This window comes from Strix aluco, chromosome 13 (assembly GCF_031877795.1).
Source record: "Strix aluco isolate bStrAlu1 chromosome 13, bStrAlu1.hap1, whole genome shotgun sequence".
NCBI lineage: Eukaryota > Metazoa > Chordata > Aves > Strigiformes > Strigidae > Strix > Strix aluco.
Window position 1 is genome coordinate 20,180,206 of NC_133943.1, and position 25,958 is coordinate 20,206,163.

Here is a 25,958-nt window from a genome sequence, read left to right on the forward strand (position 1 = left end):
AAAGGAATGAGGATGGTTTCATGCTGAATCACCTGGTTAAATGGTCAGGGTGCATTTTAATACAGATAAACACAGGAATATATCTGGAAATGAAGCTTGCATGATAAGCCTGCAGGCTAAATCTTGGAAAGCAATGACTCTAGGCATGCCTATACAGGGTAGAGATATGAACACTGGCTTTTAACCGGCAACCAAGGGACCTCATCTGAAGCCCTCCCAGGAGTATCTGCCTCATCTAGTGATGCAGATTTGTCCATGGAAGAGGAATTGGGGATCAGCGTGAACAGGTACCCCAAAATGAACTTGGTGCGCCCTGCTGTGGGTGTCTGAAAGGGGAGCGCTAGTAACTAGCTCACTGCTGGAGTGCTGCATCTGGCACCCACACTCGGAGGAAGGCAAGGAAATACCAGGAGAGCTTCAAGGAGCACCACAGACCTGACCGCAGGCTGGAAAGCCAGGCCTAATGATGTGATGCTTGTTTAAAGGCTGTTGTCAGGTGATCTGAGGACCTGGCGTATGTCCTCCCTTGTGGAAAAGACAGTGGGGAATGGTTAAATCCCACAGAAAGGTGTGACAAGAGAAGGGCGGGGGCTGAAGACAGACAGATTCAGCCTTGAATTGAAAGCCAGTGTTCTAGTGGTGAAAGCATTTGAAGGTTGGAGGAGCTTTTCTCAGGGAGATGATGGGCTCACAGCATCGCTCAAGCTTTTGTAAAGAGATTAGATCTCTTTTTTAAAAAGAAACCATTTAATCCAGCTTCTGGGAGCAAGTCTGAGACTGATGTGCAAATGGGCTGGGGTAAGCGACCTCCCCTGGCCTAGCAGGGGCCCAATCGTCCACCTCATCCCTTCCCTTCACAGGCCGTTGGGAACAGATTGTCTGCAGTGCCCTGCAATTATTCAAGCAATGATTAATCAATTTGTTGCTTCAGGGTTCAGGCGGACTTCTGCAGAGAACAGGAAGGTTTCTCCAATCTCCACCCATCCTCTGCAGCACCAGAGATTTCTGCAAGTAGAAACAGCAGAGCACCAAAGATGAAACCCTGCTGGCAAATTGGGCTTGGGTGCTCAAAGCCTGAGCTGATCTTGGGATTCAGACTTGAGAGGAGCTTCCCAGAGACTATCAGACTATCAGAAGCCCTTGGGGACGCTCAGCTTCCCTGGGCTGTGAGCCATCTCCCAAGGGGCAGCTCCTGCTGTTCCCAGCACCATGTCCGTGCCAGGGACTTGGGCTGTGGTGGCCTCCCTCCCATCCCCTGCCTCTTGCACTCTGTTTACTCCCCTACAGACTCAAATTCTTGCTCATGGGGTTTAGCATGGGGACTCCTGGGTAGGAAGCAGTGACCTGTGCTGTGCACGAGGTTGGGGGGTCCTTTGGCCCCCTTTGCTGCCTCCCCACTCCTACACCCCTGGACTGGCAGAGTGCAGATCCAGGAGCAGGCACCCTCAGCCATGCCTGGGCCAAGACAACCCCTGGTGGGTTCGTGTCCTGCTAGTGCAGGAGCTGCTGAGGGTCTGGCAGAGCTGGCCCAAAGGGAGGAGAGGCTGGAGAAGAGCAGGGAGAGGAAAGTTCTCTGGAAGCACAGCTTTGCAAGGATTCAGCTGAATCTACCATATCCCTGCTGCTTTCTAAGCTGGCCTCACCTCCTCTGGAGGATCTGCTATTCTTACCTCCTCCACAAAGAGAATTACACCCATTTCCTGTTTTTGTTAGGGTCCAATGGTCTCCTGCTTGTAAGCCCACCTCCAGCCAGCCTCCAGCTGCTGCTGGGAGATGGTCCAGCCCTGGAGACAGAGCAGGCACTGGTGAAAGGAGGTTTCCACATCCTCAGAACAGGAGTTGTCAGCTGCCAGGGCAGCCGTGACCTCTCCCCACAAGATCCTCCCTTTTGGCTGCAGTCTAAGGGAGGCAGGAGGAAACTCGGGGAGAAGAGACCAGATCAGACCTGCCCTGCCCGGCATGACTTACACGGGGGACTGGAGACACAACAGCAGGAAACTCGGCTCACGCTCTGACTTGCCCACAGAGACTGGGCTGGGCAGGAGAGGAGCTGCCCTGCATATGGAGAAAGGGAGAGGCTGGGCTCCCCTCTCCACTGCTCCTGCCGGTGTGGACACATCTTGGGGAGCCCTGGCCAGCTGTGTTGTCAGGCGTGGTTCTGTAGGGCTCAGGGTTGCATCAGGGACAGGCATCATGGCAGGGAGGGTGCTGGGTACCGACTGCAGGGCAGGGACCGTGCCTGGGACAGACAGACCGTGCTCACAGATACCAGAAGATGGAGAGCTCAGTGTCAGCATGGACTTGTCAGAGATGGCAGGGACAGACTGAGAGCTGGAGCCCAAGGCAAGGTTAGTGGATGGAGACAGCGAAGGAGAAAGGAGGTGGAGGACAGGGACCCCAAGATGCCATGAACATTAGCAGGGTAGAAACAAGATCACTGTGGACATGGAGGGCAGGAACAGGCATCCCTGGCACTGGGAGCTCATGGATGGGGGAGACCAGGGCAGCGTGGGCTGGGAGTGGAGAAGCACTGCAGCCATGAGGGCAATGCCTGGTGGGAGGTCAGCATGCTGCCTGCTGGAGCTGGCTTGTGGCCTCCCTGCACCAGCAGGCAGGAGCACAGGCAGAGGCCTGGGGCCGGAGAGGGGCAGAGGTGGGACATGAGGGCAGTGGTGGACCTGTGTGGCCTTTGCAGTCGCTGGGATGGAGGTTGGAGAGTTGTGTTTGCTCTGATGGGATGATGCTGTCCCTTTATCTCTGCTGTTTGCTCTGCAATATCCTAGAGCCAACACTCTTCCAGGGCAAAATCCAGAGACACTTTGGTGAGACTGCAAGGGGAATGCAGTGCTAAACAAGTGACAAACAAGATGGGCTCTGCTGAAAAGGCTGAGACCCTCTCACAAGGGCTGCAATTCCCAGCAGCAGGAGCCTTGCACAGCAGGGCTGGCCACATGGCCCTGATCCAGCCCCGTACAGGTACAGCACATCCCTAGGGAGAGAACAAGCCTGAACTAGGAGGTCTGGAGGCCTGGAGTGTGGAACCCTTGTATTGGGATCTTCATGCGAGGCTGGGGCACATGAGGATGATGAATGTGCCAGGGTACCTGTGCTGGTGCGGGAATCAGTGGGGGTGCAGTGGGTGGCATAGTGGGGATGGGATGTGTGTGGTGAGCATCGCTGTGCTCTGTACACTCCCCGCTTGTGCCCAGGCACCAGGATGATGGACACATCGCTGCCACAGAGCACACAGCACATCCTGCTTCCCCTTGTCCCTGAGCATCACCACTCCAGGCTGGAATCCAGTGTGGGCCTTCCCCCCTGCTGCCCCGTGACAGAGTCCTCTGTCTCCAAAGCCCAGGAGACCCCCTGGCCCATGCAGCATCGTGTCAGCTGGTTTGCTTGGTGCCATGCAGGTGAGTGTGTTCTTCCCACAAGCAGGAAGGCCAGGGAGGTGGAGAGGTGTCAGGGCTGTGTGGGCAGGGTGGCGAGACAGCTTTGGGGAAGGTTCATGAGGAGCTGTGAGTAAGATGTGTCCAGGGAGACTAGACTTTGCCCATCTTGGTAAACAAATAGCATCGATTGCTCCAAAGCAATAACTGACTCAGTCATCCGTTTCTCTTGCTAACAGACACAACCTGCAGGGCCCTGAACTTTTGTATATTTATTTTAGGACAAAAGCATTAAAGGGAAAATATCAAACAACAAATAATCTATATGCATACTGGCTTCCCAGGCATTCTGTGATCCCCGGGGCATGCTGTCAGGTACAGCCTGTGCTGGTGAGTCCCAGATCACATAAGCATGCCTGCCTGTCCCCAAAACCACAGCAAGATTGTCTTTAGTCCCTCCACATCTACCATTCATCCAGCATCTCAAAGCAGAAAAACCCAGTCTGGGTAGTTTCCTCCAGGAGTTGAGGCTTTTTTCAGATTCATTTGCTGCACTGGCCCTTGCATTTATTTATACCCTCCAGATGGGCCCTGTGGGTCCTGGGGACTTGAGGATTTGTGCAACACCTTATTGCGTGGGGTGCCCTTTGAACATCTATCACATCTCCACATAAGCCTCTAAAACATTTCTTTGTTGGTTGCCTTTCATGCCACACAATTGCCAGCGTGCAGCCCGTTAGAAATGAATTAGAAAAGCCCTGTGTTGGTGGGCTTTGTCTGACGGGGGAAATTTCAGCCTGGAGGATGGCTCCTTTGGCCTCAAGCCTGCTGAGGTCACCAAAGTGCCCAGCTTGGGGTAGCCCCAGGACCACTGACCTGGTCCAGTGCTCACCAGCAGTCGACTCACTGTCCCACCAGGAGCTCCAGCTTAGCAGCAACCGCTCACGCTTGCAAACAGCCTTATTTCATCTCCAGAGGAAACTCTTCAAAGCCACCCAAGCACTTTGATTTGGGAAAGGTTTTTATTCCTGTGAAGGTAAGAAAAGCTCCCTTGGCACGGTGCAAGGGCCCCCAAGAGGCACTGCAGCCCACATGCATTTGAGCCTGGCAAGCAAGGGGGTGAGAGAGCAAGGCAGGCAAACAAGTCCATGGCCACTTCCTGGCAGTGAGCATCACTGGTGGCCTGGCACGGGACAGGAGCTGACCCTGCACTGCTGGAACTGGACCCTGCCCTCTTCCAGGGCCAGCTATGATGTGTGGTGGCCCAGGGTCTCAGCCCCTGGGAAATGGGGTGGCCACCTCCAGGCACTCAGGACAAGGCTTGCAATGGGTGACAGGGAGGTGTCTCCTTGCCGGCGTCTGGGGAGGCGAGCAGCATGCCTGGCATGGCCTCCTGCAGGGATGAAGGTGTGCAGCCCAGGTGCTGCACTCAGGACTCTCCTGCCAGGGACTTGTTTTGGAAACAGATGGAGTATGTCTGGATTTGAGAGCTGTGAAATGAGAAAGTGCAAGAGGGACAGCTTGATGGGATGGACTGAGAGCAGAGAGTGATGGGGTGTAAAGAGCCACGCAGGGACTGGCGAGGATAGGAACCAGGCTCGTGGGACAGTATCTCTCTCTAGGGAATGATGGGGACAGTCACCACCATGGGGGAGATGTTCTTCCTGTTACCCCTCCTGTGACCAGAGCCTTGCCCTGGCCCTCCAACCTTATCCTGGCCCAGCATAAGCAAGGCTTTAATCACAAGAGGCTTTGAGCTGCAGGACATAGGGGCCAAGAAGCAAAAACAGTCTTGGTTTCTGGGTCTTCTCCATAGCAAGAAGTAAAACTAATATCCTTAGACAGTTTGGAGGGGAGGTTTGGATAATGAGATCCCATCCACCTGGCTGAGGTTCCTGGCAAAACCACCATGAGCTGGCCAACAGGCAGCAAGAAAAGCCTTTTGGAAATCAAGACATCCCAAGCCTGAGTATGAAGATGGCTCTATGAATCAGAAGGGTGTCACAGGGAGCTGCAGCCTTTGGTAAGAGCTGGAGGGAAGTGAATTCGGTGCTGCATGGCAAGAAACCATGGTCTCTCCCACCCAGCAAATTCCATGGCACTGTGCATGAGACATGAAAGCAACACCAAGTGGAGCCAAGCGTGGGAAGTGCCACTGGGGTTGGAGAGGGCTGTGCACACCAGGTACATGTTTTCAAGCAAAGAGGTAGATGATCAGAGAAAGGAAAAACACTGGATAGTGTTGGCCTGGCTCACAGCAAGACCTTTTTAATGAACCTGATCACATTACATTTTGCTCACAAAATTAAATCTCTTGGCCTGATTACAGCAGCGTCACTTGGACCTGGAACCAGCTGAAGAGCTGCACGCAGAGGGCGTTGTGAAGTGCTGCAGGGAGCTCCTTGTCTCCTCATGAGTGGTGAGGAAGGTGAAGGGGGCAGTGTGCCAGTGTCACTGGGGTGCTCTGTGATGGGAGGTGGCAGCACAGGGAGGGACGATGCAAGAAACAGCCAGCACACAGGCTGTTGAAATGTGAGGGGGAAGGAGACCCTGTGCTACCCTTCCGGCTCCCCTACTCCGTGCAGGGGCTGCCCTGCAGGTTCAAAGCCCATCAAGCTGAAGCAGGGCTGGTCCCAAGTGAGAGCGGAGCTGTTGACCCTTGTACAGAACCCACTCCACTTCAGTGCAGCCCCACAGACAGTTGTGATGGCGCAGCTGCAGAAGGCACAGGGGATATCATTTTGCCATGTCAGCCCTGCAGGGCCACCAGCACCAGATCCACCGGTGATGTGCATGGTGCTCATCACCTTCTGGTCCATCTGGGGTATGCCAGAGCGTGTGAGTGCCTCACCGAACACCAAGAGGGTCCTGAGCTGCCTGCAGTGGCAGTTTTAGCTGGCCTGAAGGGGCAGTTCCCAGGCTGGGCAATGTGTTCCTCTTCCCTGCCCTTCTTTGTTCTTTGTGGCTCCATGCCTGCAGTATTAGTGTCCTGTGAGACACCAGAGACAGGCCCAGCTCAAAGGGGGTGCAGTTAAATCAGGGACAGTATTGAGTTTGAGGATTACATTGGTGGAGCAAGAGAGGGCAGGGTTAGGCAGGAGTGAACTGGAGAGATGCTGGGAGTGATGGAAGGAGCACAGGAGAGCCTGGGAGACCTGTCCTACTTTTTCCATAGTTAAAAGCTGGGAGGGCGTCCCTCCTGATTTCTTGTCCTCAGGCCCCTTGGCATATGCTGTGGGATGCTGCAGTGGGGATTTCCAGACCAGCATCCCTCCAGACTAGCCTGCAGTCTCTGTGGTGCCCTGTGCTAATGCTCTAGAGAAAGGTGCACGAACGCCCTGGGGCACAAGGCAGGCATAGGAGGCCCTTGAGGGAGGTGCTTGCTCTTCTTTCTGCCAAGAAAAGCCCACGGCAGAAACATTAATCTGTGCCAGCTGCCTGCCTATACCCCCATCTCATAACAACGGGGCCTTAGCAGGGCTGGTCTGGGGGCATGGTGAGCTCCAAAGGACTGGAGCAGGCAAAGAGGTACTGTCTGAGCATCGGGATCTCTGCTGATGGATCCCAAGGGCCTGAGGTTCCTTGCAGGGGGCTTTGTCACAAAAGATATTATAGAAAAGTCTTTCTTAGATGGTTTTTTTTGGTGTTTTCTTTCAGTCTGAGTCAGGTATTTAAAACCCTGGGGACTTTTCATGCCCCTCCACCTATTTAGGAAAGTGGGAGGGGAGGAAGTGATACAACAGATCCCATAATACATTTTGTTTTGCAATCCTATTGTTAGCACTGAAAAAATATAACCCAAACCAGCATCAGTGGAAGGCAGCCACACCAGTCCCTGCCTGTGAAACCAGCCCACTCAGAGACACCCTGGCTGACTGCAGGGGACTGATGGCTATTTGGTCATTTGAGGGTTTGGTTTATGTTCCTTATACTTCAGCCTGGTTTTCTAAGAAAATGAGACGATTTTAGCTCTTGGCTGATTTCACCAATGGGAGGGAGCTCTGCAGGATTTACCTTCCTTGAGGTGTCCTCAGAACTGGTGGTTGGGTATGGGGAGGTGCAAAAAGTACCCTGAAGGAAGAAAAGACACAACATGAGCAAATAGCAACCTCTTGCATGGCTGCCAGCATCTTCCTGGCACTACAGTACCCCTGAGCCACGGTGCTGGTGGCAGGGGCCAGTTCTCAGTCACAGGCCAGATCCTGATGTGCAGACATGCAAAAACACCGGGGATGGAGCTGCTCAGTGCTCTCATGGCATCTTCCCTGTCTGTGAATGAACAGCAGGGTCCCTTCCATGTTTGAATGTGCTCTTTCCTCCCAGCTAGCGCCTCCTTGTTTGTGCAGAGCATCCGTGTTGGGTGCAGCATCTTGGGGAAATGAAGAGGGATGTTCTGGGTCTGACCTGCTGCTGTTAGCGTGGGTGCCAGCAGCTTGGCAGAGTTTAAGCCCCTCTGTCTGATAAGGGTCCCACTGTCCCCAAGCCCCTGGGGTCTGCTCACAGCTTCAGTGGCAGCTCTGCTTGCTGTCAGCCCCTCCATGCTGGCCCCAAGCTGTGCCTCCTGTTGCACGGGCACAACTTGTGTGTCCATGATGGGACCACACCTACAAATAACCTGGCCTAGAAAAGGGGAGCTGCTCGGGCGACGTGCACTCGTTTGAAGTGGCTGGATACGGCAGCTCAGGAACCCCTGCTCTATGAGATTTCTAATTACGTTTCTGCATAATTGTTTCAACCATTTCCTCGCGCTGAAGCAAAGCTTATTGGTTTGTAATCCCTAGCACACCCTGGGGCCTTCTTTAAAATGTAGGCCCAGCATTTACTGCCCCCGGTCCAATAGTTGGAGGATGTGAATTTGTGTGTTATTGCTGAGAGCTTAGTCACTTGGTTTTTAGCTCTTTGAGGACTCCAGATGTGTCATCTGGGCTCGGGGATTTGCTACTTTTTGTGCGTTCCAGCATCGCAGCTTTGAATCCTCCATCTCCGCCTTTTTATTCTCCGCCTGAGGAGGATGAGTTTGGGAACATGGCTCCCCGCTCCTGCACAAGGATTTCATCTTGGGATGCCCCCCTGTTTGCCCATGTGGGCCCAGAGCTCCACCACGTTTCCTCCGTGCCCCCATCCCCAGCAGGCTCCCCTGCGCATGCATTGCATTGGCTGTGTGTGCTCTCAGCCATCTCTGCCTCCCAATTTCCATCCCATGTTTTACCCGCTGCATTTTCTTTCTTTCTGTTAGCTCTCTGGAGGTTAATACCTATTTTCTCAACAGCATTTGCCTCAAACAATCTCATGCATCTGCCATAAGAGCAATATGAACCTTCCCTGTTTCTCTTCCCAGTTGTCCCCAAAGCACTGCTAAGCAGGCTCAAGCCTGAGTCTCATCACATTGCACACTACCACACTCAGTTCTCTGCCTTTCCCGCAGTTCTGCAGAGCCAGACTTGAGCCTCCTTCATCTCCACCACTCCTATGAGATGTGTCGCAGTAAGAACTGCCCTTCCTTCAATCCCAGGCTTTAGTCACTTGCCTCCATGTCTACGGGATTGCTTTGTGGGAGTCACAGCATCCCTGAGAGGCAGGATCGGAGGCAAAGTCACGAGCAGGGACTGGGATTAAACCGAGCTCTGGCTTGTGCCAGACTTACAGGACAGGACAGCCTAAATGGGAACCTCCATGGGAAGGGAAAGGCCATGCCACCCTGATCAGGGAGAGGGCTTGGCCTCATGCTGATGCTAGGCCAAGCGTGAGCTTTGGGGATGCATAAATGACGTGCCCTGTGTGGCCTTGCAGCTGAGGTGGCACAGCGAGACTTGGGATGTGGGTGCTCAGGGGTGCACAGGCGGGGAAGGTGGTATCACCTGGCATGGGCAGTACTTGAGCAGCAAGCTGATACCCCAGCAGGAACAGCTCCTGCAATTGCTGTTTCCTCCCACCTCCACCTGCAGCCTCTTCTCATTTCACAGGCGCTGCCAGAGCCTGCCTGCCCCCCGCTCCACGTGCCCCTCTGCAGAGATCATGCCACAAGCCCAGGGGACTGCTCCTGGCAGGATTTTGTGATCAGTCCCCATGATATTCCCATTTCCATAAGCCTTTGTGGAGGGATGGGAAGCGCAGAGCTTCAGGACAGTCTGCCAGCAGGCAGGAACCTGTGCAAGGTGGAGGGCTCCCAGGAAGGGAGGCTGACTGTGTTTGGCACAGAGTGCTTGCAGAGCACCAGCATCTTCAGCCAGAGGAGAGGGATATTGCGGACCATCAGTGTCCTGCCATGATTTCTGCTGAGGGCCTGGCCCCACCTGCACAGTCCAGGTCAGCAATGAGCTGTTGAATACACGAGCTTCCCACACCCTCCCAGACTGTCAGAAGTTAGGAAAGCATCCCTGGCAGCCCCCTGTGCCCTGTGGGGTCACACCTGGGGAGATACAATATGTGATGGTGTAACAGTAATTTGGGAATGTGTCTCCACCAAAGTCCCAAGTTGAGGAATGTGGTGCCAAGAAGCCACCTGTGAAGTCCTGTACACTTAGAACCACTGGGAGCATGGGCAAGTGTCTTCCAAATGGCTTCTTCCACAAGTTCCAAATCCTGGTGCTGCTGTCCACATTGGGATGAAGAAAGGCTGTCTTGTGTTAGACCTGCTGTGGCTCTTGAGAAAACAGAAAGGAGGAATTTCGGGGTCCAAGCAGCGGCAGATCCAATGGGGCAGCAGCACCAAGAGGAGATGTATGCCAACAGCAACAGCTTCCCCCTGCTCCAGAGATGCTTCACACTGCTTGTTCTGGGGATCCAGCTACCCAGGCTGGAGCTCCCAGTGCTCTCCTCCATGGACAAAGCCTCTTGAGTGGCTCCAAAGTTGCTGATTTCCCCAGAGAAGCCCTGAGCACCTCAGCCAGGACACAGCCTTCCTTCGGTTGTGCATGTAGCATTCCCAGACAAGGATCTCTCCTAAGAGACAAGGCCACCACAGGGTCTCTGCAGAGCTCCCAGGGCAGGACACACACAGCTGTGCCATGATGCTGTCCAGGCAGAGAAGAATAGCAGCAGCAGGCCTGCACAGAGTTCTGCAGTAATATCCAAATCTGCTTACTGTCTGCCGCTGTGATTGAAGGAGTTTCTGTAATAATGTATTAGCTAAAGCTTCCAGATTATCCCAAAAACATCAGCTTTAACAAAGGGGTAATGCCTCTTTAATCCCCGCATGATCCCGGTTCCCAGTCTCTGCAGGACATTAATTCACGGCTAATACACAGACTCCAGGCAGGCTGCTAATGTGGGCTGCATCCAAGGCCAGGGCCAGCCGGCCGCATGCTGCTTCTTGCCTCACCAGGCCCCTGCTTTGTTCCCCCCACTCCCTGGGAGCCGCTGAGATCTCCAGCCTGGCCCTGGTTTCTGAGCAGGGCTCCTGGCTCTGTCTGGCTGCAGAAGGTCTCAGGGCAATACAGGATGCTCCTCCCTTCCCTGCACTGTGAGACAGCCAGGCACTTGACACTGGGTGTTGGACATTTGTTCCTCACCCCTCCATCCCTGGAGAAGGACAAGCCAGTGTAATTGGCTGTGGCTGGTTTTGTTGCACTTGGCAAACATCTTCCTTGAGGCTTGCTGGCTGGAAATGCCATGGCCAGGGCTGCTGGGCAAGCACAGAAAGGTGCATCCCTTGCGAGCACCAAGGACTCAGGGGGGCTTCACCCTGGCCCCATCCCTTGTGCCAGAGAAGCTGTCCTGGGAGTTGGTTTTTGGAAAAGAAGAGTGCAGGCTGATGGTGGTCAACAGCCTCCTGAGAGCCCAGTGAAGGCAGGGCTTCAGGTTGAAAACTCAACGTGTGTGGAGACTAGCCAGGAAACAAGACAAGACAGGAGCTGGATGGACAAACGTATTAGCAGATGGGGACCAGGCGACGCCCATCCCCTTCAGCAGGACCTCAAGAGCCAGTCTGCCCCAGTGACAGGTTGTAAAACATCACAGAAATTGCTGTCGTCATCCAGGAGTGCTGCAGCCAGAGCTGCTGAGCCCAGGCCTGCAGGTGAGCCTCTGTGCCCACTCCTTGCCAGTTTAGCCATGTACAGGATGAAGATGGTTCAAGGAGAGATCCCTTGTGAAACAGCTTCTCAAACTTCTCCTTCTGCACCCCATTCTTGTTCTTCTCCAGGCCCAACTCCATGAGCAGAAGGAGCTGTAACTGAAACTGCTGTTGCTGATGGTCCAAAATCTGCTTTATCAGAGAAGATAAAGGCCCACAAAACTATGGTGGCAACATCTGGCTGGTTCCAGCCAACCCTTCAGAAAGCTTTTTTCTCCGTGACTCAGAAAGCAATCCCTTCCACCTTGATCTGCTAGGGGTGTGCAAGTGGTGCCAGCTATCTTGAAAACATTTGATGATGGGAGGGCAAGAGAGGAACCATGGGATTTTGTAGATATGAGCCCTGGGTGGGGAATGCCCCTTCCCCTGCCCATCCCTCCATGAAGCCTGGGACGAGACCATGGTGCAGAGCACAAGACAAAAGGCCAAGGAAAACAACCCCTGCGATGGCAGGTAAGGCATCAGAGATGGTGGCTGTCTGGGTGCACACTTGTGGGATCCCTGGCCATGAAACCTTTGCCATGGTGCTTTCCATCCCACCGGTTGTTCCCAAATGTAGCCAAGCCCCAGGATCTGTGTCCACGGGCTATTCCAGAAGCAGTCTAGAATCCTGTCTTGGAGCTACCCGAGAATGTTACAAATTGTCTTCCAGAGGTGTTCGTCTCCCCCACAGCCTATAAAGGGACAACTCAGAGCAGACTCAACAGGGAGGCAGTTTGAGCTGGGAGGAACGCGTCCTACCCCATCTGCTGAGGCCAGTAGCCACCTGGGTGAGGACCTGAGCACAGTTCAGCTGCAACCTTTGGGCAGGCTTTTCTCAGTTTCCTCTTTTGATGTGTAAATTGGCAGCTACCTCAAAGAGCTTCGTGAATGGCTGAATTCAGCAGCAGGTGCCTTTTTCAGGTTTTTCCTTTCTCACCAATTACTTTTCTGGTATCCACGGTTACTGCATCATCCTGTATCGGGAAGGTCTCTGCCTGCTCGTCCATCACCTGGAACCTGTGGGGCATTGCTGTAGACCTAGTGCTGCAGACACAGAACTGCAACAAGAACAGGAGGCTTGAGGGTCCCCAGAAAGAGGATCTTCCCTGGTTGCTCACGATGCCTGACTACCCTGAGATGCAGCCTGGCTTGCTGGGAACATGCAGGCACCTGCCCTGACCGTGCCTCTGTTTCTGCTGCTCCACTGTGTGCATACAGACACTGGTGGTGTTGAGGCACCAGCATTGGCCGAGCTCCTGAGAAAACACACACACACGGATCCGTATGAAGACATAAACTCCCACCCATATGGGGATATCGTCTGGACATGCAGAGGCCAAACATGCTACTGTTTGGCAGAAGTTTTGCCCTTGATTCTTCCTAGGCAACACGAAGGTTCTCAGGTAGAGCCACATACAAGCAGTGCGACTGTGAGACACCACCTTTGAACCTGCTACAGCTGGTGGTGTAGGCACTAGCCAGGAGTCGTCACTGGTCATACTGGGAGCCTGGTGGAGCCAGGACCTGAAACCAGCCCTCCCACAGTGTCTGGACCTGCAGTGAGTCAGTCACGTCCTGTCTGTTCTCTGCCGTGTAGGCACTGGAGAGGCTGCTGTAACAGATCCTTTCTAAGGTGGTTGCCCATACCTGGACATTCCCCAGAGCTGCGTCACTGCGGGGAAGATACCTGTGAGCTTGCACACACAGACACATGCATGTGCATGCACACAGATGTGCAGAAAGTATGTGCAAGCACAGATCTTATCATGGAGTGAACGACAGAGGGTCCAGGGCAGCAAAACTGCCAGAACACCCTCCTGTTCAGATCTGGGAGATGTCTCCAAGGTTCATTTTGGCACTTGCTTTCCCAGCCTCTGTTTTCTCCCCTGCGTTCAGTTCCCACACAGTTCCCGCAGCCAGTACTCTCGCGAACACCGGTTAATGCTCCCCCTGCCTCTGATCTGGGTTTCTAATGCTGGCACAAGGAGCTGCAGCAGCAAACCTGGGCTGGTGCCAGCTTCTGAAAGTCTGGCTCTGACACACCGCACCTCAGTGCGCTCACAGGGAATCAGCCCCTGCAATCAAGTGAGGGGAGAGGGGATGGACGGGGAGCAGCACGTGTTGAGGTGGTCAGGGGAGCCAGAGGTGTGACCACTGTGCAAGAAGAAGCCAAGGCTGGCAGAGAGGCTGGACTTGCCCTCCCCACCACGGTGCAGAGTGCGGGGCTTGCCTGCAGCCCGGCAGCCTGGCTCTGCACTGGGATGGAGCCGGTGCAGCCAGTAGCCTGCATGCAGGCGCAGTGCTCCCCGCTCGTGTTCCCAACGAGCGTGATGCTACACCTGGCCCCCTGCCACAGAGCTGCCTCCCACAGGGCTCTCCCCCATGCCAGAGAATGCGTGATCCTTGCAGTGAGGAATTCTGTGCCAGGGAGGCTCCAGCAGCCTGCGGAGGTTTGGGAAAGGCACGGGGCTCCCTGCAGAGAGCTACCCCAACAGGTTGGATGGTATTTTCCTGCAGGGCACCATTTCAGAACTACAGGGAGTTTTCTTCCCAGTGACACGTGTGCAGGAGGTGCACAGGCAGGCATGGAGGAGCAGGACAAGGCAGGCAGAGAGCCTGGATGCGGGCCTGGGAATGCCAGGAGCCAAGCCAAGGGGCTGGCATGAGAAAAAATGGGTCCAACCTGGGCATGGACACATGGAGTCTAGAAAGAGGAGGCAGCTCTTGCCTGATTAGAGATGGCATCTCCCAAGGGTGTGGAGAGGCAGGACACCCACAGGCAACTTTCACATAGAGCCCAGCCATGGTTTCAACAGTGGTGCCTGTATAAACACGGATGGATTTGTGACCCTGGAATTTCACCTATCCTTCTACCTACAGTTTATGACCAGCTGACTTGGGTCTCTTGCATTTCTAACCACGTCATCCAGCTTCCCTCTGACATGGGGAGAGTCAGCTGGACCTTTGGGCATGGGAGCAGGGAGAGCCTGCAGGACCACTGCCCCAGCAGCCAGGGCTTGGGGGTTAGTGATGGTACCTTTAGCACGTTTCAGCTCCATGCCATAACTCCTGCCGTGTAAGCAGCCTGCCACCCTAATTACAAATACTTTAACGACAAATAAATGCCACATACCGCCCACAGCAAGAGGGAGTGGAAAGCTAAAAATACCCTCCCCTTACGGCTGCCAGCAAACCCCAGCAGGCCACCTGCTAGTGGAGAGCCAGAACCACCCAAGGCAGAGACAGGCACCCACCGCACGTTAAGGAATATAAATGAGTCTTGCAGTGTGACCCCGTGCTGCCGGCGTGGGCTCCATGGCATGGCCCTCGCAGCGGAGATGAGTGCCCAGGCAGCTCAGCCCAGCTGGCAGCTCCCTGCGCTGCCTCCAGACAGAGAGGGAGGCGCAGCGCGTGGGGAGACAGGCTTGGAAAATACCAGGGGTGTTATATCCTTCCCTGCCTCCTCCCCAGGGTGACAGAGAGGACATGCCAGGGGAAATGCATCAGAAAGGGCATTGGGGGTGATGGCAGACGGGATGGGGAGATGGGAGAGACACTGCTCTAGTGGAGGCACCTTGCTGGTAGGATGGGGCATTGCAGTGGGGGCTACAGCAAAGGCATTGGGATTGGGGTAGGGAAGTTTGTTCTGTTGGTACAGACTGTTCTGCACTGGAAGCAGATGAATACAGCACCAGCAGTGATGGAGGCATAGGGATGATGGTGGGGAGGTGCCCCTGAGCCTGCAGTGCCCTGGACAATGTATCCCTGGGTCTAGATGGTGGAGATAGCACCTTCCCACCAGTGGCTGCAGGGAAGGACATCAGTGGCCTGCAGAGACCCATGGAGCAGGGAGGCATGGGCAGCACAGGGACACATGGAGATGCATGGAGGTGCAGACTGAGCAGGAGCTTCTGGTTCCAGCCCTGTTGTGGCACTCCCATCCTCAGAAAAAGATCCTGCCAAGCTCAGCTCCTTCCCACCCTCTTCTGACCAGCATTGATCAAAGTGCCCACAAAGAGCAAGGTTTGCTCCCTGTTTTGAAAGCTCCTGGATGCTCAGGGATGGCCAGTACAGACTGAAATTCCTCTGACCTCTGGGTAGGCAGCACCTCAGGACCTGCAGGAAGCACAGGGGCTGGGTATGTCGGAGCAGCTCCCTTCAGCTCCCCTTGCTCAGGTAAACACCTCGTACCTCTGAATGGATCTGAAGGGGAGCAGTAGGCCACACTCTGCCTCTCAGCCAACAAAATGGAAAAAGGAGGTCCTGGAGGACCCATCACAGTGTAAAGAGCATGAAACTAGAAAACATCTTGCAGCTCCCTGCCTGCCTAGCTCTGGAGAGATCTGCCCACTCAGCCCGAATGATGAGAGGGAAAAGGAGCAAACCCGGAGAGCTTTGTCTCTGTTCCAGCACATCGGAGATTTGAAACTTGACAACAATACAGGAGAGATTTTCACCCTATTGTTACAGATTATCAGTGCATGAAAATGCCTGCAGCACTTTGCACCAGACCCACGGAGCAAACCTCTGAAAGCCCACATTGAGGACATGCAAGAAAGCCCCAGCGAGCAGCACGTGTCCCATCAGCACCAGAAAGCCCGTGCCTTCCGACAGCAGCACCAGACCACCAGACGAGCAGGACTCAGAGCCCCTCGGGAAGCTGCAGGCAGGATCTTGCTCAGGATGGCTTTGCTTGGGCTGCATTTCACTCCCCATATGTGACCTCTCTTCCCCTGTACATCCTCCATGGATTCAGGCTTTTGTGTCCTCCTGCCTGCATTTGTGAGATCTGGGGGCTCACGCAAGCTCACCCCATCCTTCGGCAGGACAGACAATTTGCCCAGGGGAAGTCAAGCCTGGAGGACTCCGTGTTTCCCACAGAATAGGAGTTTAGCTGGAATGACAAAACCAATGTAGCGACCCTCAGCCGGTGGCAGTCCTCAAGACACAGGAAGTCACAGAGGAGCTGCATTGCAAACAACTGAGTCATACAGTCTTTCTTGCTGTGTCATGTTGATTATAATGGGCACGAAAAAAAAAAAAAAAAAGCAAGGACTAGGTTTTCCTTTCTTTCACACAGCAATGATGCTGCAGTGTGTGTCGGTGGCATGGTGGGGACTGGCCTGACTGCTTCTGGGGCAAAGCTCAACCCTGCAAAGCCTGTAAGAGTCTCACATTGCTGTCTGAAGGTTTTCTTACCTGCACAGGGCTTCCTCACTAGGTACAGAGAAGGCAAGATGCTTTCAGATAGTATCTGCTCCAGGATCAGGGTGCCCGCACATAATGGGTGCCACATTACAGGTTATGAGCTGTTATTATGTCATGTTTATTCAATCAATCAGTAGTTGAATAGCCAGGGTTAGGAAAAGCTCTGATTCACCACCCAGGTGGGCTAATTTGAGGGCAGCGTTTCCTGCCCCTGCTCCCTGCTCCACCCTCTGCCTGTGCTGCCAGACTGGTTGCACTGCTAGTGAAGCACCCGATGAACCTCCACGGCAGAAGACAGACGTCAAACACATCTCGGGTCTGCTCCACGTGCCAGGCAGCAGCTTTGCGCAAGCAGCGGTTCACCCTGCAGAGGGAGAACCCATGGGACCAGGCAGGGTGGTGGTGGCAGGGGGTGTCACCCCCACCAGCCCGAGGTGGTCCCCTCCACTTGTGAATCTGTCCCTGTACCCTGAAATGCTCACGCTGGAAACTTCCCCAGAGGATGTGGAGATCAGCAAAAGTGCTGTTCATTGCTATGCCACGTTTTCATCAGTGGTCTGGAAGTAAATCTAAAATCTTGCTGCTAATATTTGCAGCTGACACATGAGCCTGGCAGAGCAGTAAATAGTGATGAAGAGACGGCAGTCTTCAGACCAGCACAGGCCGATCCAACCATCCTATTTAATACAACCAGCTGAGAGTTATAACTAGGAACAAGCAGTGCAGGCTGTTCCTGCCAAACTGAGGTTGGTGTTTTGAGAAGAAATATGCAGGAGCCATAGCAAGTGAGCATTAGCATCCCTGCAAGCACTGAGGAAAGGGCAGCTGTGGTCCTGAGCAGAGGAGGGGAGAGCTGCTACTGGTGGCTCATGCATGTGCCAAGAAATGCTGAGCCCCAGTCCCTGCCCAAGGTGGCATGTGAGGTTTGCAGCATTAATTTTTGGCTTTCCCAAAGGTGCACCCAGCTCCATGCCAATGAACCCCCTGCCTGGCTAGGAGATAGCCAAGCCACAGAGAAAGGCAAGGTAGATGTTTGCAGGAGCATCTGCCCTGAGAACACAGCCCTGACCAAGGGGCATGCACAGTCCCGTGATGTGCTGATGAGCTGGGCATGGCAAGGATTGCACCATGCAGTTGATGTGAGGTGCAGTGCCCTCAACTCACTGTGGATTTCCCTCAACTCACTGGCACCCTGGGCAGGAGGCTCCTGCCCTCACTGTGTTTCTGAGTCTGGAGCACTGGTCAGGCCCTGGCTGCCAAGATGTGTTTAAGTTCCCATGAAAGACAGATAAATGTGTCCTGAAGAGCAAGAAAGTAATGGGAGCAGTGAGGGGAGCATTGCTATTGGATATAGCCCTAGGGAAAAGGCTGCAGAAATGCTCCCATCAGCAGGGAATGCCCACCTCCCCCAAGAATAAACAGTCTCACTCCCTCCCTGTGCTGGCAAGGGAGTTGTGGCGCTGACATGGGGAGTCTGTGGAGCTGACAGCTCAGCAAGCTATCCAGCTATGAAGTGATACAGCAAAGGAAAAAAGAGAAAAGGAGCATTTTTTTCACCACACTGACTCATGTCTGCATTGTCATGAGCTGGGGTGGCAGGACCAACTAGATGCAGCTAGGGATGGGGCGGCAGAGCAGCTTCTGGTGCTCCGGTTGACTGGGGCAGGCTGCAGCCTGGTGTGAACACCTCTGGGAGATGACCCTGGGTCCTGGTGTGTGTCCTGCCTGCATTGGCACCCATGCCAGGTCAGGGTACCCTGTCCCATGTCCCCATGCTCCTCTCCCAGTCCCACCCAGCACTTCTGGCACAGCCAGGGAGTGTCAGATCCAGATCCAGGAACTAATCCAGGCTAAAAATAGCCCTTTCTTTTGCCATATATATACATGTATTTTAACCTGGCTTAGTTCTGTGAGGTAGCTCCCTGCACAACCCCTGGTCAAGTGGGCTGGCACGCTCTGGGAGTGCACAACCAGGAGCAGGAGAGCCCGACACTGTCCCACCACTGCCCCAGTTGCCCCCACTGCCCAGTGTGCGACCCCTGCCAGTGCAGTGAGCAAGGCTAGCAGTGGGGAGAGACCCCTCCTACACAGGGGACCCACAAAATCGCAAAGCCACTGTAGCCAGGTAGGAATCCCCCTTGCACTCAGTTGCTCGGTCTCCTCCAGCCAGCGCTCTCTAATGGAGGTGAGCTGTGTTCAGCCCAGGAGCACGTCCCCACGCTCACTTGCACATAGGTTTAAAGAGGGTGACAAACAGCCTCTGCTTTCTCACATTTGCCTTTGGGAGAGCAGGCGTGTGCACAGAGCCATGTAGGAGAGCTAAGCAGAGCGGGTGAACAGGGCTGGAGCAATTTGCATCTGCTAACGCGCCTGAGCTCTGCACAGCCTCCTGAGGCAGACTGCAGCCCTGTGCTGAGCAGGGCTCCCACCTCACCCACCGCTCCTGCCTGGCACCCTGCCTTGCTTTTCCACCCCTCTTTCTGCCCACCCTGGCTTTCTGCCCTCTCCCGCTCCAGCCGGCTCCCAGGGCTGCATCCATGCAAAAGCATCCTCCTCCCCGCACCCCAGTCCCTGGCTGGCATCCCGCCGAGCCGTGGCAGCTCCCCACCCCGCTACCAGTAAAGCAGAGAGTGCTGGGATCCCTGCCAGACCCCCGTCTCCTGCACTTCAACTTCCAGCTAAATGCCAGAAACGTGATCTCCGGAGCCTGCCAGGTTACGGGGAGGGACGTTTTCTCCTGCCACCCACAGCTGTAGTGGTGAGGTGGCTGGTGCAGTCCACACCTCGCTGTGGGGTGCATCACCAGTGGTCCCACTGCTGTGAGCACCTGGGCCTCACCTCTCCCCCTGCCTGGCAACTTTCTGGTGAGCCAAAACCCACCAGAGCCTGCTGAGTTTCAGAGCTACTTGCAAGAAAACACCTTGACAGGCACCAGCAGGTCAGGGATGCAGAGGGAGGCAGCTCGCACTTCAGAGACACTGGGGGGAATGTGGCACGACCCTACAAAGCCTGAAGAGAGCTGAGATCATACCCAAGCCAGGAGAGTCTCCTGTCCTCATTTAGCCTTTTTCTGGGCAAATTAATGGTGGCCATCTTACTCCTTGGAAAATCACCAGCTGGACAAGTAACACCCAGGACTTGGGTGGACCCGGCTGGGTGCACGGGGCACCATGGGGTGCTCAGACCCCATCCCCACATCCACACATCCCCACTGCCCCCATTGCCTCCTGGGCTGTGGGCCCAGGGAACCCAGTGGAAGTTGGACACTGCATGGACCTGGGGATGGAGCATCACTGATGACTCCCACTGCAGTGCCCACATGCCTGAGGGTGCCATGGGGACACCTGCGGGAGCTCCTCTGGCTGGCATCCTCTTCCTCAGCCAACATGTATGAGGCAGCAGCATGAAGTAGAGGACAGGTCACCACCAGCCACACTTTGGCAGGGAGCTCCATCAGGCCTTGTCAATGGAAACCTTCACCCAAAGAGCATCTTTGCCAACCTCTTGCCAAACTGATGTGCCAAGGATTTTTGGGTTTTTTTTCCCAATTTTTTCTTGTTCTCACCTTTCCTTGTGTGCCTCCTACAAGCTAGCCCTGATCACTGCCAGTCAAGGGATTCTAAGTCACGGCACAGGTTCCTGGGGTGCTTCTCTGCCCATTCCCCAGCGCACAGACCTGCGCAAACCACCCCACAGGCAAAGCCCTCTGTGCCATGTGTGCTCCTGCTGTCTGGCAGTGCCACGTTCTGCAGCTCAGCAGGGCTTGACCAGCCTCCAGAGACCTTTGGGTGATGTCCCCTCGCAACCCTGCTGCTGCCTGCCACTGACATACCCGGCAGCAGGCTCTGCAAGGGTGTGGGACAACTCACCCACCAGTTCTGAACCAGGGGACAAAGCAACAGGAGGGATGGGCATGAATGGTCCCTGGGTGTTAACAGCAGTGTTTGCACTCACAGACACAGGAGTCTTTCATCATAATGCATGCAAAAAGCAGCATAAAGCATACAAAACCATTGCAAAATGTCCTGTTTTCAAAACAACTACATGAAAGACAAGAAATGCAAACACTCTGCTTTCAAACCTCCTTCCTCCACCTGGGAATAGGGTTAGTACAAGCTGCTCTGGTCTGACCCTTGCACGTGCCAGGCTAAGGCACTGCTGGCATGGCAGGGAGGTATTGAAAGCTGAGCACACCTTGCTACCATTGCCCAAAAGGGTTGTATTACCCCTCTAGAGGCCAGAGGAGACAAGAGCCTGCCCTGTGGCCATCCCTTGGATGCAACACTGTAGTTAGGCTGTGTGCACCAGCCACTGGTTTCATAGTGTGGCGTATCACCTGGTTTGGTGCTCATACAACAGTGGGATCCAGGATTATGCCAAAAACTGCATCTTCTTGTGCTTAATGGACACAAAGTCCACATGAGCCCTGGTCAGCTCCCCACAGCATGTGGCCCTTGATCTCTTTCTTTGGTGGCCAGCAGAGCTGGAGCTGCTTGGGGTGAGAGCAGCACTACCTGATCGCTGAGGCAGCATCAGCAGCACTCGCCGAGTCCCCGGAGCTCACAGAAGCAGGCATGTCACCTCCAACATGCCTGGCCACCCCTCACTGCACAGCCACGGCACGCAGGTCCAGGCCGTGGGATGCACGGGGCCTGAGTATTTTTATCCTCTGCATGTGTGTGTGAGTCACTCATTTGTCTCTCTTCAATATTAAACCATTTCAGCACAGCGAGAGCTTGGGGGGGGGGGGGGGGGGGAAATGAGCCACAGAAAAGGATTTAAAATAAAGCTCTCTTTACAAGCTGGAGGAGGGGAAAGGATGAAAACCATCTCCGCTTACCCCAGTCCCCAGGCAGTAGCCCCCCCACCCCCTCACCCACCCACCCAACCCTCCCTCCTCTGCAGATCCTCTCTAGCTCAACCCCAGACCTGCAAATCTCCTTTCTCCAGGCATGGCCAGTCCCCAGCACAGCCCAGTCCTCTCCCAAAGAAGCAGCTGGGAATGGGCTGACCCTCCCCAGGAGCCGGACACTGACACATGTCTGGAGGAGACTTGAAATCCTGGTTTGCTGGGTCTGCCCTGGGGTCCGAGTGTGGCCATGCCCAAAGCACCATTTACACATTTTCTTTGCAAAGGAGAAAATTTCCCCGCATGCAACTTATCCCTCTGCAAAATGCTGGTGACCGGGAGACTCACAGCAATCGCACTCATGTGCTTCCCAGTGTCTGTGCTGGTGTGTCCCTCTCCCTTGGTGCATGCAATCATGTCTCTGTGTGTGAATTTACACATGCAGCTTCCCCAGGGGTGCACGCCTGCATGCACAGCTGCGCTGGGGGTGTGCTGCCTGCATGTCATTGTGCGTGGTACTATTGCCAGCACCAGGCAAGTCAGTCAGCCCTGGCTCTGCCCGGCCAAACCTCCAAGGAGGCAGATCCTCCCATCTCTCTAACAACCTGTGCCAGGGGAAGAAGTTTTTCCTTACATCCAGCACAAACTGAAGAGATGCAACCTCTGGCTGCCTGAGATACCATCTGCCACCACAGAGATGTTCTCCTCCAACATCTTTGCCACTTCTCTTTAGGTAGTTGTATGTTGTTGTTAGCTACCTCCTGGCCAGCTAAACCAGCCCAAATCACATAGCCTCACCTCGTGCAACATGTAAGAACTCATAGCCCCCTTGTAGGGTGTTACCTGTGAGGCAGCGAGGGGAGAGAAAAGGGTGGTAGGACCCAAGCAAAGACATTGTGTCCATCTGACATGGTAAGGACAGATGTGACTTCAGGATCTTGGCTGAAGGCAAGGAGCAGAGGTCAGGGGGATGCTCCACTCCCTACAGCCCTCCGAGTTCCAGTGTTGCTGGCCCAGGAGCATCAGCTGTCAGGAGCTGCAGTGCGGGGGTCCCACTGCACCCCCCTCGCTCTCCACAGCCTCTCGCTTGCCCTCAGCCATGCCTCTGGTGGGGCTGTGCCAGGAATGGAGCCAAGTCCTCTGTAGCTGGATCAATTCAGTGATCTGGGCTGCAGCATAACGCAGCAAGCTGATATATTGGCAGAAGATGAGGGCTGAGACGTGGGAGCCCAGAAACTGTCCCTGGCACTGCCACCACCGCCTAGGGCTGTCTGCCATTGCACCCAGCCGAGACCCAGGGCCACCCCAGTCTCCGTTCCTCAGCTTTTCCAGTTTCTAACCTTGGGTGGGTTTTGCCTGCCCCGGAGTGGTGTTTCAGAGGGGGAGTTGGGATCCTGGGGACAGCTTGGGGAGCAAGGGACTCCCAGGAGCACCTCAGATCACTGGGAAACCAGGCGGAGAGAGCGTCTCATGTGCCCAGCAGCCTCGAGTGGCAGGAGGTGGACATGGGACGCAGGCACCAGCTCTGCCTGCTGCAGCATCCTGGCTGTGGAGGGCTGACGGGGGCCAGTCAGGAGCTGCTGCGCTGACACAGCCTCTACCCCAGGACTGCTGGTTTGTGGTGCTGGGGTGACACAGAGGGTCTCAGGGCCAGAAGCTGATGGCCAATGTGTCAGGGATGAGAGGTTCCTGCTGGGGGTGGGGACTTGCAGAGATCATAACATTGTTTTTTCACATTTCCCTGCTCTCCAAGGGCTTCCCACATGTTGCCTCTGCTCCCTGCCTGCTGCATGGGTCTCTGGGCCAAGGTTGTGCAGGAATGGGGTAAAAGGCAGCTGAGCTGTGTGGATGGGGAAGATGGGCTCAGGCCAGGCTTGGGCTCAGTTGGCATGGTGCAGGGTGGATTTGCACCCCACCAAGGGGACTAGGCAGAGTGCATCTTCTGCAGGTCTGTGCGTGCCCCTGATGCCCTGGGCACGGACCCATGAGGGACCAGCAGCCCTCAGATATGGGAGCATGAGTCTGGGGTATCTCCAGAGCCCTCCCAGCCAGTCAAGGGACCGAGTCCTTTTGACTCAGTGCTTGTTTGCTGTGTGGCACCAGTAAGCAACCCTGCATCCTGTAGCACCCCCCACAACACTCCTAATCGCCCTAATCCTCTGAAACAAAGTATTAATCCTGCGGAGCTCAGTAAAGCAGAGCGGGGTTACTGCGCCGTGCTATGGCTAAACAGTGCTCTAATCCCAGAACAAACTGCTCTAATCCTGGCGCAAGGCTCCCCGCCCCCTGCCTGCCAGCGGATCTGTAACTGATCTGCACCATGGGGCAGGGATGCAGCTTGGGGCACTGATGGACCAGGGCCACCCTCAGCTGTCATCCCAGGGATGCTGCGGCCATGAGGGAGGGCTCAGGATGATGGGGTGTCCCCATGCAGCTGTGCCGATCCACTGGCCAAGGGGAATGGAACTAGGGACATCCCAGGTGATGTTGCTGGGACCATGGCTGAGGCAGCTGGGCACCTGAGCCCTCTCCCTTCCATCCTGGACAGCTCTTGGCAAGGGCCGCGCTGGGCTCCTGCCCACCCCATCGATTGGCTTCAGCAATATTTAAAGCTCCCGTTTAATTTCCAAATGGAGAGGAGTGGTTTCCACTTGTCTGGCTGGCTGCGAGCATTTCTAGGTCTGCTGGGCTCCAGCATTCACGCCTGCACCAGTGCTGATGAGGGGCAAGCAAGGAGGTGGGGGACAGAGTGCCTGGTGGGGGTGACGGGGGGTGTCAAGGTGCCAAAAACCAGCTCCCTGTTTTCACAGCGTGGCCGACTGCACCTTGCTAGGACAAGGCAGCTCGGAGCAGCACAGGGCGTGAGCAATGCCAGGAGCTGCAGAGCCTGAGCTGGCCAAGCCACGCATGCCTGGCAGCCTGCCCATGGGGCCATTTCAGTGCACAGGCGGACAGACGGGGAGGGCTCTGCAAGCGGTAATTGCCTCCCTCTCCCCATCAGGCAGAAGGAAGATGATTCCCCCTGGGGCTTCGTGCCCTCCCCTGCCACTGCTCAGCTCATTTCTGCAGCACCAGGCAGCACCCCAGCAGCAGCGGATCCTGGCCCTCCCAGTGCCTCAGCCCTTCTCATCACTTGGCAGCAAGTCCCAAAGCAGCCTGCAGAGACATTGGTCACATCAGCTTCTTCCCCTGTGCAGGGCAGCCCATTCCCTCGGGTCAAAGCTGGGGCTCTCACCCTCTGTTGCGAATTCCCAGCTCAGCATCCCCCCCAGTGAGTGATGTCCACTGGTGTTTCAGGGGTGGAAGTCCCAGGTCCCATCCCTATTGCAGGGGAAGTTACTGTATCCAAACTGGGCAGCAGCAAGAACAGCTCCCCCAGGAGCAGTCTTCATACCTTGGTCCATAATGTGCTCTGGCCAGTGTGATTCAGTGGCTGTTTGTATAAATCTGTTCCCCTAATAGCCTTTGAAGCCCGCGCATGCAGTTAAAATACCGGCTGAAATATTTATTGAGTCAATTTTCAACTAACATAAACTCTGTGCTTACTAAGTAAAAAAAAAATCACTCTCGTTTTCCGTGAATCCCAGAAACGCAAATACAGCAGTCAGTGCCAGGCGGGCTGGGCCACCATCTGCTGCTGACCGGGGAGCCAGCCCTGAGCGCACCCCATCCCTGGGGATGTGGGGCAGGAAGGGGAGATGCTCTGCACTTCGGCACCGCTTCTGCCAGCTCCTGGTACCCATCGCCTCGACGGGCTCTGCGTGCTCTCCCCCATCCCCGCTTTCTACCTGGGTACATCTGCTTCTTGCACAAGGGAGCTTTGTTCGCTCCCCCAGTGCTGGTTTAGCAGCTGCTTTGGACCTTTCCTTTGCAGACACCCAGGCCATGTGTCCTGCAGCCTGCTCTGCCTGGGCTCGGCCCCGGCAGCACTGAGCTGCCTCAGCCGGAGCGGCTCTGCTGGGGCTCTGCAGTGAGGAGCCTTTGTCTTCCTTGCGGGGGAGAGGGGAGGGAGGAAAAGATTTGCAATGAAAATGGAGCGGTTGCTATTTGAATATCCCCAGCAAAAGAGCCATTAGCGCTAATAACAGCTTTCAGCACAGTGCAGAGGGCACTTCCCATCCGCAGCCTCAGAGCACTTTGCACTGAGCCATTTCCCCATCACATGAGATACGAGGAGCGCAGAAGCACCTCACCCCGGAGCACTGACTGGTGCGGGGATGCCAAGGCTGCTCCTTCCACTGCTCTTCCAGCACTGCCAGGGGCTGAAAGAGGAGGGCACAGGGGCTAGGAGCCAGCTCCCTGCCCCACAGCCATGGCTCTGGGGCAGCCAGTGCTCTAGCATAGGTGGCACTTCACTTGTCCTCTCCACCAAGGACTGTCTGTCAGCCCAAAAAGGTCTCTCAGGGCATATGGGGTTGAAGATGGGTTGCCCAGTTCATCCTGCAAGGTCTTTCCT